Source organism: Oryctolagus cuniculus, chromosome 8, assembly GCF_964237555.1.
Source record: "Oryctolagus cuniculus chromosome 8, mOryCun1.1, whole genome shotgun sequence".
Classification (NCBI taxonomy): Eukaryota; Metazoa; Chordata; class Mammalia; order Lagomorpha; family Leporidae; genus Oryctolagus; species Oryctolagus cuniculus.
The window spans coordinates 136585716-136605894 of NC_091439.1; positions in this window are offsets into that span (position 1 = coordinate 136585716).

Genomic DNA, 20179 nt, shown 5'->3' on the forward strand with positions numbered 1-20179 from the left:
ATATTTTCTAAATGATCTCAACTTGCCTATAGATATCAATTAGAAATTAAATGACTTATATGAGGACAATGCTTACATTTGATTACATGGAACACAAGAGGATTAAGTATAATATTAGTTCAATGTGTTATTAGACAACTGAACATTGATACTCATTAAAATTTTACCACTTGTGATACTGAATTTCATGTAGAAATTGAATGTGTTGTGTGGTACTTTGCATGAAGATGATGGACACTGTTCAGTCACCCATGAAAACTGGATTGTACAAGGCGTGAGAAAATTAGGAGCCAGTGCTGTGGCATAGAAGGTTAAGCCTCCATCTGTGATACCTGCATCCCATATGGACAGCAGCTCAAGTCCTGGTTGCTCCACTTCCCATCCAGCTCCCTGCTAATGTTCCTCGGAAAGCAGTGGACATGGCCCAAATGCTTGGACCTTGCACCCACATAGGAAACCCAGAGGAAGCTTCTGGCTTCAGACCAGCCCAGCTCTGGCCTGTGTGGCCTTTTGGGGAATGAACCAGTTAGTTGATTTATTATGTTTCAAAAATATAAAGGCTGAATTTTCCTCTTAAAAGAGACAAGCGGTCAGACTCAGAGTAAAAAATAATGCTAGGTATGATATTTCCAAGAAACATCTAACTTTAGAAATAGAGGCAGGCTGAATATAATGAATATAGGAACTAAATATTGCGTCTTTTGCTCACTCCTAATCACATGTAGTCTTGTCTTTCCTCCTGCAGCAGGGACTGAAATGGTAGAAACACAACTCCTGACTGGCAAGCAAATCAAGACTGTGTTATTTGTGGTGACTGGGCTCCATTTCCATGATCTGATGCCTGCATCATGCATGTGAAGGAGGAGTGATGGGAACTCACTCAGCGGCAGCTTCCCTCCATGCCAGAATACCGCAAGGGTCCTGGGATCTTGGCATGAGAGGGGCGGGGATTCCCATACTTCCCCTCACCCAGACTTTCCATTCATATTTCATCACCTAACTCGCCTTGAAATACCTCAGTGGTTTTCTGCATTGAACTGTTAGAGATACACATGGGGAGAGTCCAGGAAAATGCAATTGAAAAGAAAGCAAGGAAGAAAAGGACTAAAAAGAATAAAGGGTGACGTTACCTGACTTACATGACGCACACGTGCCAGATGACACTTGCCTCCCTTCCAAGCCCACACCATCACGTCTTATTACAGAAGTCATTGCTAGCTCCCAGAGAAGAGGGCAATGGAGTTTTATCTTTGATTGTTGAGTAACAGACATCGGTGATCACCTCCACACAGAGACACCAATGCTACCTGTCATACACACACGAAGTCGCCTCTACAGGAGGCATCGGAGCCAAGTGGGAGACTGCAGTGACTCACATTGAAGACAGCAAGAAGGAAACAGTTGCTTGCATCATCCCTCCCTTGTTCCCAGGAGCACCACAAGGAGAGATGCCTTCTGCTTGAGAGAGAGAGAGAGAGAGAGAGAACGAGCAAACTGAATCTTAGCGCCAAGCCCACGTCCCCCCAGTTCCATACCTATGGAGTGAAAATCGGGAGCTTCTTCCACAGCCTGGTGGCCTCTGCCACCCTTCCTCCAAGATGATTGCAAAGCCAACCTACAGCACGAGGGCAAGAGAAGGAACTTAGGACACTGTCTCAAAGCACAGAGCCGCGTCTACTCTGCCAAGACTCAGCAGCTGAGAAAGACGTGAGGTTTCTAGTCCCCGTCCAGTGCTCCTAGAGCGTTTAGACTTGCCTGGAGTGAGGTAGAGATCCTCACTTTAGGAGGCTGGACTGATTTTGTTGGCATTGGTGGACACGCTCAGGAGTTTGAAGGGACCCTTGACTGTCTTTAAGCGTGACCAGCCTGTGGCCAGAATGTACTATAACCCTGACTAGAAAGCAGGGAGCCATGGACTGCATCTTTAGACTCAGTGTTGGGCTGGTAAACCCCAAGCCTGGGCAGATTTTAATGGTTCCTATTACCTAGGTAAGTGCCTGTGGACAATCTCGACTGCCCAAGCATAAGGCAGACACCTCATCCCTGGTGAGATACACGTATTTTGGCATGCATGATAATCAGTCTCTCATAGTCCTGGCATATTTCCCTAGATCGAACAGTATTTGGGGACTATAAGACCCTCTTTTTTTTTTTTTTTTTTTTTTTTTTGACAGGCAGAGTGGACAGTGAGGGAGAGAGAGAGAGAAAGGTCTTCCTTTGCCGTTGGTTCACCCTCCAATGGCTGCCACGGCCGGCACGCTGTGGCTGGCACATCACGCTGATCCGATGGCAGGAGCCAGGTGCTTCTCCTGGTCTCCCATGGGGTGCAGGGCCCAAGGACCTGGGCCATCCTCGACTGCACTCCCTGGCCACAGCAGAGAGCTGGCCTGGAACAGGGGCAACCGGGACAGAATACGGCGCCCTGACTGGGACTAGAACACGGAGTACCGGTGCCGCAGGCAGAGGATTAACCTATTGAGCTGCGGTGCCAGCCCTAGAAGGCCCTCTTAGAACCTGCCTAAGTAGCTGAAAGATTGCCTTTATCACACGTCTTACAGCCTCAAGCAGACAGCAAACTATAAAACAGTTTTGGGACTAAGTGCCAAGCCAATAGAACTCAACATTGACCAGATCCTAATGATCGTGGTTCACAGGCCATTGCCCAAAGTGGACCTCTGGACCTGTCTCAATGCTCAACAGAGTTAAATGGCCCTGATTAAGCCATAGTTAATATCTCCAGTGGCATCACATCAGCATGGAGCACTGAGACCACTTTACCAGCTGAGAGACCATACAAGGTGAGTTTCAGTTTTACCCCAAACCAGGGCTGATCTTGGTGAGCTGAGGGCTCTGGATGTGACCTGGCATGGTATTGTGAGCACAGGACTTGATCATTTTCATTTCATTTCATTATGTGATATTAATATCCTATTTTCAATAAAATAGTATGTATATACATGCATAAAGTATCTACAGATAATATATGAAGAAATGTTAAAATTTTATAAACCTAAAATTAAATCAGTAAATATAATTTTTTTAACTTTTATTTAATGAATATAAATTTCCAAAGTACGGCTTATGGATTACAATGGCTTCCCCCCCATAACGTCCCTCCCACCCACAACCCTCCCCTTTCCCACTCCCTCTCCCCTTTCATTCACATGAGGCTTCATTTTAGATTCTCTTTATATACAGAAGATCAGTTTAGCATATATTAAGTAAAGATTTCAACAGATTGCTCCCACACAAAAACATAAAGTGAAAAATAATAGATGATTTTTTAAATGATGAAGAAATCAGATCAGACCTATTGTCATGTTTAATCCCAGTGAGAGTCAAGTTGGGAATTGATAATTTCTTCTTCTTTTTTTTTTTTTTTTTTTTTTTTTTTTTTTTACAGAAGATCAGTTTAGTATACATTAAGTAAAGATTTCAACAGTTTGCACCCCCATAGAAACACAAAGTGAAATATACTGTTTGAGTACTCGTTATAGCATTAAGTCTCAATGTACAGCACATTAAGGACAGAGATCCTACATGAGGAGTAAGTGCACAGTGACTCCTGTTGTTGACTTTACAAATTGACACTCCTTTTATGGCATCAGTAATCTCCCTATGCACCAGTCATGAGTTTCCAAGTCTATGGAAGCCCTCTGAGTTCTCCGACTCTTATCTTGTTTAGACAAGGTCATAGTCAAAGTGGAAGTTCTCTCCTCCCTTCAGAGAAAGGTACCTTCTTTCCACTGGGATCTCACTCACAGAGATCTTTCATTTAGGTGGTGTTTGTGTGTTTTTTTTTTTTTTTTTTTTTTTTTTTTTTTTTTTTTTTTTTTGCTAGAGTGTCATGTTTTTCCATGCCTGAAATACTTTCATGGGCTTTTCAGCCAGATTGGAATGCCTTTAGGGCTGATTCTGAGGCCAGAGTGCTATTTAGGACATCCGCCATTCTATGAGTCTGCTGAGTATCTCGCTTCCCATGTTGGATCACTCTCCCCTTTATTTATTCTATCAGTTAGTATTAGCAGGTACTAGACTTGTTTATGTGCTCCCTTTGACTCTTAGTCCTTTCATTATGATCAATTGTGAACTGAAATTGATCACTTGGAATAGTGAGATGGCGTTGGTACATGCCACCTTGATGGGAATGAATTGGAATCCCCTGGTATGTTTCTAACTCTCCCATTTGGGGCAAGTCAGCTTGAGCATGTCCCAAATTGTACATCTCTTCCCTCTCTTATTCCCACTCTTATGTGTAACAGGGATCACATTTCAGTTATAACCCGATAATGAATCATCTGAAAAAGAAATAAAAAATTGCATTTCCGATTGCTACAAATGAATAACTAAATAACTTAATAAAGTACCTGGGGGTAAATTTAACCAGAAAAGTGAAAACTACAATGGAAACTGTAAGTCACTGATGAAAGAAATTAAAGAGAACACAAAGAAATAAAAAGACAACCCATGTTCATGGATTGCAATAATCAATATCACTAAAATGTGTACTACAAAACACTTGGCAGACTCAGTGCAATCATATCTCAAAAACACGTTTCACAGAAGTAGAAAAACATGATGATTAAGTTTGCATGGAATCAGGCCGGCGCCGCGGCTCACTAGGCTAATCCTCTGCCTAGCTGCGCCGGCACACCAGGTTCTACTCCCGGTCGGGGCGCTGGATTCTGTCCCGGTTGCCCCTCTTCCGCGCCAGCTCTCTGCTGTGGCCAGGGAGTGCAGTGGAGGACGGCCCAAGTGCTTGGGCCCTGCACCCCATGGGCCCTGCACTCCATCTCCATGGGAGACCAGGAAAAGCACCTGGCGCCTGGCTCCTGCCATCGGATCAGCGCGGTGCGCCGGCAGCAGTGTGCCGGCTGCGGCGGCCATTGGAGGGTGAACCAACGGCAAAGGAAGACCTTTCTCTTTGTCTCTCTCTCTCCCTGTCCACCCTGCCTGTCAAAAAAAAAAAAAGTTTGTATGGAATCACAAAAGACCTTAAAAATAAAGTGATTTAGTGCACGCGCTTGCACACAAACACACACACACAGAGCAAAGCAAAAGGCATTACACTACCTGACTTTAAAGTATATTACAAAGATGTTTGGACAGCATGGTACAGGCATAAACACATATCCATGGACCAACAGAAAATAACAGAAACCCCAGAAATATACACATTCATGCATAGCCAACTGATCTTTGACAAAAATGCTAAGAACATGCAATGCAGAAAGGATAGTCTTTTTAATAAATAGTGTTGGCAAAAGTGGAAATTGACATGTTAATGAATCAAAATAGAATTTTATCATGTTAAAATAAACTGAAAACTTAATAAAGACTTAAATATGAGACCTAAAACTTTGAGGCTATTAGACAACAGCTTCAGGAATACAAGTAAAGATATTTGAAGTAACAAGGATTTTCCATATCAGATCCTGAAGGCACAGGAAATAATTGAGTGACCATTTGTACACATGAGTCACGGCATAGATGACTGAAAAGGTGCAGCTATGCTCTGCCGATTGCTACCTACGACTAATATCTCTAACAATTATAAAATTTGGGCCCTGAATTCTCACACCTGTTGAGTCCCAGAAAAGGAAATGAAAAACCACTCTACGGAGACAAGTTCTCCATCCAGGGCTAAATATATTTATTCATTGATTTCCCAGTTAAAATTGCTGATTTTGTAATATTGAAAATCATCTGAATAAAAATCAACATAATCAACTAAAAGAATATTTAAAGTAGTGTGTTCCAAATATACTGTTATGTGATGCTACTTTAGAAATTTATGAGAAAGTGGAATTAAAATTAAAGATAAGTTTATTTTGGTCCAAAAATGTTTGAAATCCATGCATACTAGTGTACTTCAAACAGTTCATGGAAATGCATCTAGTAAAACTAATGCACGAGTTTGTATAAAAGTTGTACCAAAAATCAACACCTTTAAACTCTTAAGAGTACTCTCATATTTGATAATTGATTTGATCTTTTTTTAAATTTTTTTTTTAATTTTTTGACAGGCAGAGTGGACAGTAAGAGAGAGAGAGACAGAGAGAAAGGTCTTCCTTTGCCATTGGTTCACCCTCCAATGGCCGCCGCGGCCAGCACACCACGCTGATCTGATGGCAGGACGACCGGGACTAGAACCTGGTGTGCCGGCGCCGCTAGGTGGAGGATTAGCCTAGTGAGCCGCAGCGCCGGCCTGATAATTGATTTGAACATTACCTTTACCTTTCTAAGGGTCCAGAGAGGAATTCAAGTAATTTTTGTAACTTGGAATTCAGTAAAAGAAATCATTTTATTAGAGTGAAGTTTGTTCATGTTTAATTTGGAACTCAAAGGAATTAACTCCAACATCAAAATGTGCACGCTTTTTTTCTGGAGTGAAGCCCCAGGCTTTGAAGCTCAGCATCAGTCCTCATTCTCTGCAGGTCTTGTCCCCCTGGGTGTCAGCCACACATGACCTGCTAGGGAAATGCAGTCGCATCAATGCCTACAGTCTGGCTGCTTTTTCTCTGCCATGGATGTGGTTTCTTCAAGACAATCTAGAATTATGTCACAGTAAGTTTTCCATGTTTTCTTCTTCAAGAAAGTCCAAAATGTTAAAACAGCTATAAGTGGGGCCAGCGCTGTGGCGCAGAGGATTAAAGCCCTGGCCTGAAGAGCCAGCATCCCATATGGGCATTGGTTCTAGTCCCGCTGCTCCTCTCCTGATCCAGCTCTCTGCTATGGTCTGGGAAAGCAGTAGAAGATGGCCCAACTCCTTGGGCCCTGCACCTGTGTGGGAGACCAAGAAGAAGCTCCTGGCTCCTGCCTTCACATTGGCACAGCTCTGGCTGTTGTGGCCATCTGGGGAGTGAACCAGTGGATGGAAGACCTCTCTCTCTGTCTCTACCTCTCTCTGTAACTCTGTCTTTCAAATAAATAAAATAAATCTTAAAAAAAGAGCTGTAAGCATGTAACAAACCTAGTCCCACACCCATAATATTGAGAAGGAAACAAAACCACAGCTTTTAGAGAAGTTATCCTAGGCCAGATTTTGTTTACCCAGTTTGGCCTCATATTTAACGTTACCGGATAATAAGACCAAAATAAACTTCTGTATTAAGTGCTTCTTCTTGGAAGGAGTGTAGTTGGAGAAAAGCCAGATTTCAGGAGTGACAGTGTCCACCTTCTGCTATTCCTCTCGTCTCCATCCTGCCATCCTCCCTGCTCTACTGATTCTGAACCAAGTTACACGGTGCCGTCTGCCTTCTCCTACTTCTGAACAGTCAAAGGCTTCTGCAGAAACCTGCAAAACCATAGCTGCTGCTCTGTTTCATGGTCTCCAACCTGGAGGGATGCATTACAACTGCATCTGCCAAACGTTTATGCACTCCCCACACTCCCCTTGCATATCCTGCACAACATGAACCCACATGTTTTGACTACGTCCAGCTGAAAATCTCATTCTTTCACATTTTGTAAATTGTATTTTATGTAAATCATATAAGAAAAATAAACAAAATGAAATACCTATGAATTAATCCAAATATTTGCATTTTATTCAGGTAAAAGTCTTCAAGTGATGTGGACTTTCTCTAGGGCCAGTTGCTTCATACTAAAAATTTAGAAATAATGAATAATGTAAGTTTATATTGTGATTTAAATATTCAAAATGTGAACTGTGCCCATTCAACACTATTTCTTTTGAACAAAGTAACAGATATAATGTTACTTTTACCAATATTGCATGTTATTCCTATCATGTAATCTTATCAATGATAGGATCCAAATACTACTACTTTAGTTAAATTGTTTTCATTGAAATTCTCTCAAATGAGCCATTTTCATCCACTTCCTTGAAGGACTCCCTTACTCTGAATCCCTGCTTCGGAACACACATGCACCCACACTGTACACACATCTGTTTCTTTATAATATCTATTCGATAAAGGATACAACAGTAATAGGAAAGCTGGACCTACTATAGGACACAGTTAAATACTTGTGCTGAAAATCTGCTGTTACTAGTTGGTCCAGACCTTGTGAATCTATGCCAAAACCCAGAGTTTGAAACTACCAGGATCAATACCCACAGCACTCGTGTGGTATCAAGTGTATCCAAATGGAAAGCAAGCTTGCAAAAGATCAGCAACAACTTCCAGATAAAAAAACTGTCCATTCAACAACCTCCTCCGGGAGGCAAAGCTAGTGACTCCATCATTCTACCTATAATTACTTGGGTTTCTACAGTAAATGGAAGCTGCTAGAAGGAATTGGAATGTGTGCTGAGTGAGCCCATTTCTTAATGTCTGCTACTGAGATAGAATTAAAATCACCCAGGATCAGCACTGCAGAGCAGAGATCGAGCCACCACCTGGAGCACTGGCACCACATATAGGCAACGGTTCAGGTCCATGGTGCTCCACTTCTGATCCAGCTCCCTGCTAATGGCCCGGGGAAGCAGCCAATGTTGGCCCAAGTTCCTGGGTCCCTGCCACCCATGTGAGAAACCTGGAAGAAGCCCCTGGCTCCTAGCTTTGCCCTGGCCCATCTCTGGCTATTGCAGCCAGTTGGGGAGTGAACCAATGGGATAGAAGATTCTCTGAGCCGGCGCCGTGGCTCAATAGGCTAATCCTCCACCTTGCGGCGCCGGCACACCGGGTTCTAGTCCCGGTTGGGGCGCCGGATTCTGTCCCGGTTGCCCCTCTTCCAGGCCAGCTCTCTGCTATGGCCAGGGAGTGCAGTGGAGGATGGCCCAGGTGCTTGGGCCCTGCACCCCATGGGAGACCAGGAAAAGCACCTGGCTCCTGGCTCCTGCCAGGATCAGCGCGGTGCGCCGGCTGCAGCGGCGGCCATTGGAGGGTGAACCAACGGCAAAGGAAGACCTTTCTCTCTCTGTCTCTCTCTCTCACTGTCCACTCTGCCTGTCAAAAAAAAAAAAAAAAAAAAAAAAGAAGATTCTCTGTCTCTCCTTCCCTCCCTATAACTGCCTGCAAATAAATAAATGAATCTTTAAAAAAGTCAGATTTACCGATAGGCTACCTCCTGCTAGCTTACATGTTCTTCTTGTCCAGAAACTCATGTAACTCTGTTCTGTTTTCTCCTGGGATCTCTCCACCTGAACACAACCTCGACGACCGCCTAAGGCATACGTTTTTGCTGCTGAGGAGGAGAGGAGAGAAGCCATGACATATCTGTGGCCCTCTTGACAGAGGACTAGTTTACTTTCTCCAGATTTTTTCCAAGATCTCATGGTTCTACCTCTTTCATAATTAGAGTCCAGATACATTTCTATTATAGATCCACACAGTCTTTTTTATTTTTTATATACAATTTTTATTACTTCTATTTTTTATACATTTATATATTTATTTATTTTTAACTTGTATTTAGTAAATATAAATTTCCACAGTAAAGTTTATGGATGACAATGGCTCCCCCCCATAATTTCCCTCCCAATCGCACCCCTCCCATCTCCTGCTCCCTCTCCCATTCCATTCACATCAAGATTCATTTTCAATTATCTTTATATATAGAAGATCAATTCAGTATATATTAAGTAAAAATTTCATCAGTTTGCACCCACACAGAAAGACAAAGTGTAAAATACTGTTTCAGTATTAGTTATAGCATTATTTCACATTGGACAACACATTAAGGATAGAGATCCCACATGAGGAGTAAGGACACAGTGACTCCTGTTGTTGAGTTAACAATTTGACACTCTTGTTTAAGGAGTCAGTAATCACCCTAGTCTTTTGGCATGAGTTGCCAAGGCTATGGAAGCCTTTTGAGTTCGTCGACTTCGAACTTATTCAGACAGGGTCATAGTGAAAGTGGAAGATCTCTCTTCCCTTCAGAGAAAGGTACCTCCTTCTTTGATGGCCCCGTTCTTTCCACTGGGATCTCACTCGTAGAGATCTTCCATTTAGGTGTTTTTTTGTTTGTTTATTTGTTTTTTGCCAGAGTGTCTTGGCTTTCCATGCCTAAAATATTCTCATGGGCTCTTCAGCCAGATCCGAATGCCTGAAGGGCTGATTCTGAGGCCAGAGTGCTATTTAGGACATTTGCCATTCTATGAGACTGCTGTGTATCCCGCTTCCCATGATGGATAGTTCTCTCCCTTTTTAATTCTATCAGTTAGTATTAGCAGACACTAGTCTTGTTTGTGTGATCCCTTTGACTCTTAGACCTATCATTGTGATCAATTGTGAAGTGAAATTGATCACTTGGACTAGTGAGATGGCATTGGTACATGCCATCTTAATGGGATTGTATTGGAATCCCCTGTCACGTTTCTAACTCCACCATTTGGGGCAAGTCCATTGAGCGACATGCTCAAATTGTACATCTCTCCCTCACTTATTCCCACTCTTATATTTAACAGGGATCACTTTTCAGTTAAAATATAAACACCTAAATATAATTGTGTGTTCATTACAGAGTTCAACCAATAGTACTAGAATATAGAAAAACTAAAAGGGATAAAGTATTAAATTGTTCATCAACAGTCAGAACAAGGGCTGATCATGTCACTGTTTGTCATAGTGTCCATTTCACTTCAAAAGGTTTCGCTTTTGGTGCTCAGTTAGTTGTCACCAATCAGGGAGAACATATGATATTTGCCCCTTTGGGACTGGCTTAATTCACTCAGCATAATCTTTTGCAGATTCCTCCATCTTGTTGCAAATGACCGGATTTCATTGTTTTTGACTGCTGCATAGTATTCTATAGAGTGCATATCCCATAATTTCTTTATCCAGTCTACTGTTGATGGGCATTTGGGTTGGTTCCAGGTCTTGGCTATTGTGAATTGAGCTGCAATAAACATTAATGTGCAATCAGCTTGTTTGTTTGCCAATTTAATTTCGTTTGGGAAAATTTCAAGGAGTGGTATGGCTGGGTTGAATGGTAGGGTTATATTCAGGTTTCTGAGGAATCTCCGGACTGACTTGCATAGTGGCTTAACCAATTTGCATTCCCACCAACAGTGGGTTAGTGTCCCTTTTTTTCCACATCCTCGCCAGCATCTGTTGTTGGTAGATTTCTGCATGTGAGCCATTCTAACTGGGGTGAAGTGAAACCTCATTGTGGTTTTGATTTGCATTTCCCTGATTGCTAGTGATCTTGAACATTTTTTCATGTGTCTGTTGGCCCTTTGGATTTCCTCTTTTGAAAAATGTCTATTGAGGTCCTTGGCCCATCTCTTAAGTGGGTTGTTTGTTTTGATGTTGTGGAGTTTCTTGATTTCTTTGTAGATTCTGGTTATCAACCCTTTATCTGTTGCATAGCTTGCAAATATTTTTTTCCCATTCTGTTGGTTGCCTCTTCACTTTCCTGACTGTTTCTTTTAAAGTACAGAAACTTCTCAATTTGATGCAATCCCAAATGTTAATTTTGGCTTTGAATGCCTGTGCTTCTGGGGCGTTTTCCAAGAAGTCTTTGCCGGGTTTCTCCAAAGCTCTCTAATAATTTGATAATGTCAGGTCATAAATTTAAGTCTTTAATCCATGTTGAGTGGTTTTTTGTGTAAGGTGAAAGGTAGGGGTCTTTCTTCATGATTCTGCACGTGGAAATCCAATTTTCCCAGCACCATTTATTGAATAGACTGTCCTTACTCCAAGGATTGGTTTGGATTATTGATCAAATAAAAGTTGCCTGTAGACATTTGGATTGGTTTCTGGTGTTTCTACTCTGTTGCATTGGTCTATCCCTCTGTTTCTGTACCAGTACCATGCTGTTTTGATTACAACTGCCCTGTAGTATGTCCTGAAATCTGGTATTGTGATGCCTCCAGCTTTGTTTTTGTTGTACAAGATTGTTTTAGCTATTCGAAGTTTCCTGTGTCTCCATATGAATTTCAGCATCATTTTTTCCAGATCTGAGAAGAAGGTCTTCGGTATCTTGATTGGTATTGCATTGAATGTATAAATTGCTTTTGGGAGAATGGACATTTTGATGATATTGATTCTGCTAATCCATAAGCATGGAAGATTTTTCCATTTTTTGGTATTGTCTTCATTTCTTTCTTTAAGGTTTTGTAATTTTCATCATAGAGATCTTTAACGTCCTTGGTTAAGTTTATTCCAAGGTATTTGATTGTTTTTGTAGCTATTGTGAATGGGATTGATCTTAGAAGTTCTTCCTCAGCCATGGCATTGTCTGTGTATACAAAGGCTGCTGATTTTTGTGCATTGATTTGCTACTTGGCCAAACTCTTCTATGAGTTCCAAGAGTCTCTTAGTAGGGTTCTTTAGATCCCCTAAATAAAGAAACATATCATCTGCAAAGAGGGATAGTTTGAGTTCTTCCTTCCCAATTTGTATCCCTTTAATTTCTTTTTCTTGCCTGATAGCTCTGGCTAGAACTTCCAGAACTATAGTGAATAGCAGTGGTGAGAGCGGGCATCCCTGCCTGGTACCAGATCTCAGTGGAAATGCTTCCAATTTTTCCCCATTCAATAGGATGCTAGCCGTGGGTTTTTCATAGATTGCTTTGATTGTATTGAGGTATGTTCCTTCCATACCCAGTTTGCTTAGAGTTTTCATCATGAAAGGGTGTTGTATTTTATCAAATGCTTTATCTGTGTCTGTTGAGATAATCAAATGATTTTTCTTCTGCATTCTGTTAATGTGGTGTATCACATTGATTGTTTTGCGCACATTAAACCATCCCTGCATACCAGGGATAAATCCCACTTGGTCTGGGTGGATGATCTTTCTGATGTGTTGTTGCATTCTATTGGCCAGAATTTTATTGAGGATTTTTGCGTCCATGTTCATCAGGGATATTGGTCTGTAATTCTCTTTTAGTGCTGCATCTTTTTTCAGGTTAGGAATTAAGGTAATTTGGGAGGATTCCCTCTTTTTTGATTGTTCTGAATAGTTTGAGAAGAATTGGAGTTAGTTCTATAAATGTCTGGTAGAATTCAGCAGTGAATCCATCTGGTCCTGGGCTTTTCTTTGTTGGGAGGGCCTTTATTACGGTTTCAATTTCTGTCTCAATTATGGGACTGTTTAGGTTTTCGATGTCTTCCTGGTTCAATTTAGGTAGGTTGCATGTGTCCAGGAATCTATCCATTTCTGATAGGTTTTCCTGTTTGCTGGCATACAAGTCCTTGTAGTAATTTCTGCTGATTCTTTTTAGTTCTGTGGTGTCTGTTGTTACATTTCCTTTTTCATCTCTGATTTTATTGATTTGGGTCTTTTCTCTTCTTTTTTTAGTTAGTTGGGCCAATGGGGTGTCAAAAAACCAGCTCCTCATTTGGCTGATTTTTTGTAATTTTTTTCTTGATTCAATCATGTTGATTTCTTCTCTGATTTTAATTATTTCTCTTCTCCTACTAGATTTGGGTCTAGTTTGCTGCAAATTTTCTACATCCTTGAGATGAATTGAAAGCTCATTTATTTGCTGCCTTTTCAATTTGATGATGTAGGCACTTACTGATATAAACTTTCCTCTTAACACTGCTTTTGCTGTATCCCATAAGTTTTATATGTTGTGCTGTTATCCTCATTTACTTCCAGAAAGTTTTTGATTTCTCTTTTGATTTCTTCTATGACCTATTGTTCATTCAGCAGCATGTTTTTCAATCTCCATGTGTTTGCATATGCTCTAGAGATTCCTGAGTTGCTGATTTCCAACTTCATTCCTTTATGGTCTGAGAAGCTGCATGGTATGATTCTAATTCTTTTGAATTTGCTGAGACTTGCTTTATGGCCTAGTATGTGGTCAATCCTAGAGAAGGTTCCATGTACTGCTGAGAAGAATGTAAAGGCTTTCTGTGTAGGATGAAAAGTTCTGTAGATATCTGTTAGATCCATTTGGGCTATAGTGTCATTTAAATCTACTGTCTCCTTGTTGATCTTCTGTCCTGTTGATCTATTTCTGAGAGTGGAGTATTGAAGTCTCCCAGTACTATTGTATTGGAGTCTAAGTCTCCCTTTAAGGCCCTTAACATAGCTTTTAAATAAACCGGTGCCCTGTAATTAGGTGCATATACATTGATAATCGTTACATACTCCTGTTGAATTGATCCCTTAATCATTATATAGTGCCCCTCTTTGTCTCTCTTAACATTTTTTGTGTTGAAGTTTATGTTGTCTGATATTAAGATGGCTACACCCCCTCTTTTTTCATTTCTGTTGGCATGGTATATCTTTTTCCAGCCTTTCACTTTCAGTCTGTATGCATCTTTGTTGGAAAGATATGTTTCTTGTAAGTAGCAAATAGATGGGTTTTGTTCCTTAACCCAATCATCCAATCTGTATCTTTTAACTGGACAGTTCAGGCCATTCACGTTCAATGTGACTAATGATAAGTGGTAACTTTGCCCTGCCATTTGACAAAGATATGCTCTGAACTTCCTGTGTGAACTTTTGCTGTGAGGTTTCCTTCCTTTACCTTCTTTCATATTGATGACCATCTTTCTGTGTTTCTGTGTGTAACACATCTTTAAGCATCTTTTACAGGGCTGGACAAGTGGTGACAAATTCTTTCAATTTCTGTTTGCTATGAAAGGTCTTTATTTTTCCTTCATTCACAAATGAGAGCTTTGCAGGATATCATATTCTGGGCTGGCAGTTTTTCTCTCTTAGTACCTGGGCTATGTCTCACCATTCCCTTCTAGCTTGTAGGGTTTCTGATGAGAAGTCAGCTGTGAGTCTAATTGGAGATCCTCTGAGAGTAATCTGACATTTCTCTCTTGCACATTTTAGAATCTTTTCTTTATGTTTCACTGTGGCGAGTTTGATTGCAACATGTCGTGGTGAGGATCTCTTTTGATCGTGTTTACTAGGGGTTCTATGAGCTTCCTGTACTAGGATGTCTCTGTCCTTCTCCAAACCCAGGAAGTTCTCTGCAAGTATCTCTCTAAAAAGGCCTTCTAATCCTTTCTCTTTCTCCATGCCTTCAGGAACTCCTAGAACCCGAATGTTGGGTTTTTTAATAGTGTCCTGTAGATTCCACGCAATATTTTTTAGATTTCTAATTTCCTCTTCTTTTCTTTGGTGTGACTGTATACTTCCCTGTGTTCTGTCTTCTAATTCCGATATTCTCTCTTCTGTTTCACTGACTCTGTTTTTAAGGCTTTCTAATGTGTTTGTCATTTGATCTATTGAGTTCTTCATTTCATTTTGATTTCTCTTCACTATCACACTTTCCTATTCTACTAGTTTCTGCGTTTCATTTTGATTCCTCCTTAAGATTTCATTTTCTCGAAGGAGATTTTCTATCCTGTCCAGTAGGGATTTCCACAGCTCAACCATTTGTTTTTGAAACCTGCTAATTGTTCTTATAATTTTTTTTAAATCAGTATCTTGCATTTCTTCCATCTCATCATCTTCATAATCTTGGCTTGGGGTGTCTTATTCATTTGGGGGTGTCATAATGTCTTCCTTGTTTTTGTTTCCTTGGTTTCTGCGTTTGTTGCCTGGCATTGTGGAGATACTCTTTGGATTCTTCTTCCCTCGCTGTGGTGTTTTTTCTTGTTATACTATGACTGTATTAAGTGGACTGTCTGCTTTTGATGTGTAGGAGGCTTGAGATGGGTATGGCCTGAGAGCTCTGTTTGGTTCTTCAGGGTTAAGGGTGTGCCAAAGGTGACACTCCCAGGTTAGGTGTGGTAAATCTCTCTCTCTTTCTTTTCTTGATTCAGAAGGGAAGTAATTCTGCACAGCTGAGCAGAATTGAAGGTAGTTTGCAGGCTAATGATATACCCACAGGAGTCAGAAATTGGAAGCTCTTTCCCAAGGACTACACAGGGAATCTGTTCTGCCCTCAGTGCGGGCTCAAATTCTCCTGCAGTCTCCCACTGGGTTGCCAAGATTACCAAATTGTAGCATCTCTGGAGAGTACTCATGTGAATTCCGTTGAGTTCTCTCCCCACCGTCTCTTTTTCACAGTCTCAATTCATCAGCACCACACATTCAGTAGGTCCTAATCTCCTGTTATTTCACTCCCCCCAGAGTCAGGTTTTTCTGCTTGGCTGAGGGCCGGTGCAGACCTGAAGTCACCCCGCTTATGACGTATGTCCAAAATGGCGCCAGCTCTTTGTCTTGCTCACCTTTGAGAGGTAAGCAGAGAGAGAGAAACTTGCGGCCGTATGGGTCACTTTTTTTTTCTCCTCTCTCGTCTAGTTAGCCTGGTGAACTTTTCGCCACGGGTTTCAGGTCTCGTTCCCTCTAGTCTCCTCTTTCCACTTGCCTGCCAGTGTCTCAGGCTATTGACGTTCAGCTCACCTCGCATTCCAGCGCTGCTGTGTTGATTCTGCCGCTGGTGTCCCGAACCGTGGGCTCCCATGCTCTGCATGCAGGTCCACTGTGAATCACTAGTTCTGGAAGAGTTTCCTCTGCTGTTTCTTCCCCTACTCTTACTTGAACCTGCAGTATCTCCACTTTTATTAAACTGTCTCTCCCTGGACTATCAGTGTGCTCCCTACCTATTCTACCATCTTGCTGCTCTCCGATCCATACAGTCTTTACTTCTTAGAAGAATAATATCCAAGGGGTTTTCTTGAATAGAGTAAGATACAACCCTAAAATGATTATACATATGGATGATATTTATCATTGATGGATATATTAGATAAAATTTTCAATTATTTTGAGTTCAACAAAGAGCCTGTCTGTGTATTTGAAATATCTTGAATCTACCCAATACCTATTCACATTATTGACTTGATTTTCTTAATTAACTATTTCATAAAAATAATTCATGAAACTAATTCCCCCAAATCCTTTTCATTATGAATATTTGATGTTTGATATTTCTCCATTTCATTTTTATATAGGAACAGTGATTTTCACTCATGTAGTACTATTCAGTATAGCAATATTTATAAGTATATTCCAAATGATATGAAATACACATACTTTTTGTATTGTATTTATATATTAATTACCATAATTAAAAGAAGACATGGTATTTGTCTTTTGTGTTTGGCATACTTCATTTTGAATAATGATCTATAGCTACATCATATTTTTGCAAACATCAGAATTTCATTCTTTTTTATGCATAGCTAATACTCCATCATGTATATAGTCCACATTTTCTTTATCCAATCATCAAATGATAGACTTCAAGGTTGTAAATCAATTAATGAAATATTTATTTGGCATCTAATCACATTATTATTTAATGTTTTCTTAAGCTACTCATAAAAACCGTTGTCAGGTAAGCATGAAGGACTGAGTTGTAGTCTAAACGATATTTTCAAGGACTCACGTGGCTATAAGCTCTTGATTTTAGCATAAATTTTAGCCAAAGCCTGTATTTAAAGATAATCTGCCTCCTCATTTTGTCTTTTTTTTATATATAAAATGTCAGTGTCTCCTGTTCCTGGCAGATGAGTTAATCATGTACATTTTGGCTTGCCCCCAAAATTGTTACTTGTCTTCTTATTTGAGTATCCTGTTGTTATCTTCACATGGAGATTACTGTCCCAGACAGTTTTATTTTTATTTTTTTTAGTTATTACTATCCTGATGATGTTGTTTTGTATTGGTGAGCTTTCCTTCCCCTAATGTGGAACAATGGGAGATCTGTCCTCTGAGAGTCTGGAAAAGATTGTCCAATTCTGGTTTTCCCCCACTAGCTCTGTTGCTTGAATGTTACTTCATTTTGTTTATAGAATGAGGATTTGAATACTGGCTAAGTACTATCAAAGTCCATTCATCAGTTTGTATCACAGTGTAGTAGAACTAGATTAAACAAAAAGACTTTCTACATACAACTTTGATTTAACTGGACTTTTAATACTCTGTGCAATGAGGTTAACTTATGCTTCCCAATATCCAAGGACAATTTGGGAGTTTTGATCTGTGTGTGTGTGTGTGTGTGTGTGTGTGTATATATATATATATATATATATATATAATGTTCCACAGGATACTGTGGGTACTGTGCTGAACATCTAAAAAGATTCCTTGATTTTATATATATATATATATATATATATATATATATATATAAAATCTGACTTTTCTTTTGATTTCCATGGAGAAGACTAACTCACAATTTAAGGGTTATTTAGTGTTATATAGTTTCTATAAAACATTTGGGTTTTATGGTTTAACATTGAGATCTATCTTAAAAGACCCAATCATTAATGTGAGTTTTTTGAATGTCTTCATGATATTTCACAGTATTTTGTTATACTCTGTCTTAAAAAAAATCAAGATGTATTCATTTATTTAAAAAGAAGTGTTAGAGAGAGAGAGAGAGGAAGCGAGTGAGAGAGAGACAGAGAGAGGAAGTGAGAGAGAGGAGAGAAATCATCCATCTGCTGGTTTACACCCCAGATGGCCAAAAACCCAGTACTGAGCCAGGCCAAAGTCAGGAGCTTCATTTGGGTCTGCCATGTGGTCAGCAGGGGCCAGAACACTCGGTCTGTGTCCTGCTGCTTTTCTCAGGCCATTCAGAGCCAGCCGGATCAGAAGTGGAGTGGCTCAGACAGGAACAGGCACCCTGTTCCATTCTATTTAAAGGCTTACTAAGGTGTGTGTGTGTATTTAACATTAAGTGGTAGTTATCTAATACTGTGTTGCAATAATCTGTATGTTTATGCAATATAAAAAACATCTGAGGCTGGCATTGTGGCAAAACATGTTAAGGCACTGCTTGTGATGCTGACATCCCACATCAGTGTCGGTTCAAATTCCTGAATACTTTGCTTGTAATCCAGCTTCCTGCTAATGCCCCTGAGAAGGTGGTGGAAAATGGCCCAGGTACTCAGGTCCATGTCACTCAGGTGGGAGACCTGGATGGAGTGTCTGAAAACAAAACATGAGGGACTAAGCTGACTGAATTTTGGAAGCAATTATTGAAAGCATTGCAAACTTCAATGATAATGTCTGAAAAGCTGATAAAATAGTTATTCATAAAAATGACTGATGAAATATCATACTATATCCCTATGTAGAGAAGAAAAAATTTTAACCTCAGTAATTAACTGGGCATTGTGGCAAAATTCAGAATTCATGACGAATATTAAACACCAAACTGAAAACCTTGGGAATACAACAAAGTACTTGTGATTTATTTGGTTGAAATTCAAACAAATTAATTTATCTTTACACAAATGTGTTGAATAAAAAACCAAAACTATGTAGATTTCTGCATTGAGGTGTTGTTTCCACTAGAATATGTGGAGATCAATAAAGTTTGTTTTGTGTCTTTTGTATTTGTTAAATGTTAACATATAAATAAATGCACATCTGAGCAAAGAGAGCAAGATTCAGAAATTATAGAGAAAGAAATAGGTAACAGTAAGAGAAAAAGAGAGAAATTAAAACACATGAATTTGAATGTTCAAGGATTAAGTGTTAAAATGATCATATAAATAAGCATAAGTGTTTAGAAATAATAATAATAGGTAGAATTAAAAAGAAGAGAATGCTTCAACATAGGAAGCAGTCTATACTGCAGACTCATAGAATGACAATCACTTTAAGTAGCACTCTGACCTCAGAATCAGCACTTTAGGCCTTCTAGTCTGGCTGAAAAAGCTCATGAGAGCATATCAGGCATGGAAAGCCAAGACACTATGGCAAAAAATGTCCTATATTACAGACCTAGGGGTGAAAACCCAGTGGAAATAAGTGGCCATCAAAGAAGGAAGTACTTTTCTCTGAAGGGAGGAGAGAACGTCCACTTTGCTGATGGCCTTGTCTAAATACTGATGGAATTTGTGGATTCAAAAGGCTTCTATAGCCTAGGTAGCTCATGTCAAGAGCCCCAGGTGATCATTCAGGTCATACATAAGAGTGTTAATTGTTAAATTAACAGCAAGAGTCAATGTGCACCAACCTCCCATGCAGGACCTCTGCCCTCAAATAGCTGTATTAGGAGAGTTAGCAAAAAAATGTGTTCTCAAAGATTTATCCCATTTTAGTGTATTAACTGGAGGATATACTCATGTCTCATAAATTTTAGTTAGGCCAACATGTCCAATTCCATTATTTGTTTTCTTAGGCACTTTTATTAATGACAAAACTTGTTCCCAAAGACTTACTTTCTCTTAATGTCTTAAGTAATAAGCTACAGTTATATCTAAGTGCTCACAAAACTGTATTACTCTTGGGTGCTTCTCTAAAGTTAAGTAAGTTTCTCAACAACAAAAAGAAGTGAAATTAACTTTGAGATCCAAAGACTTTGAACATCCCTTATCTCAACTACTGCAAAATAG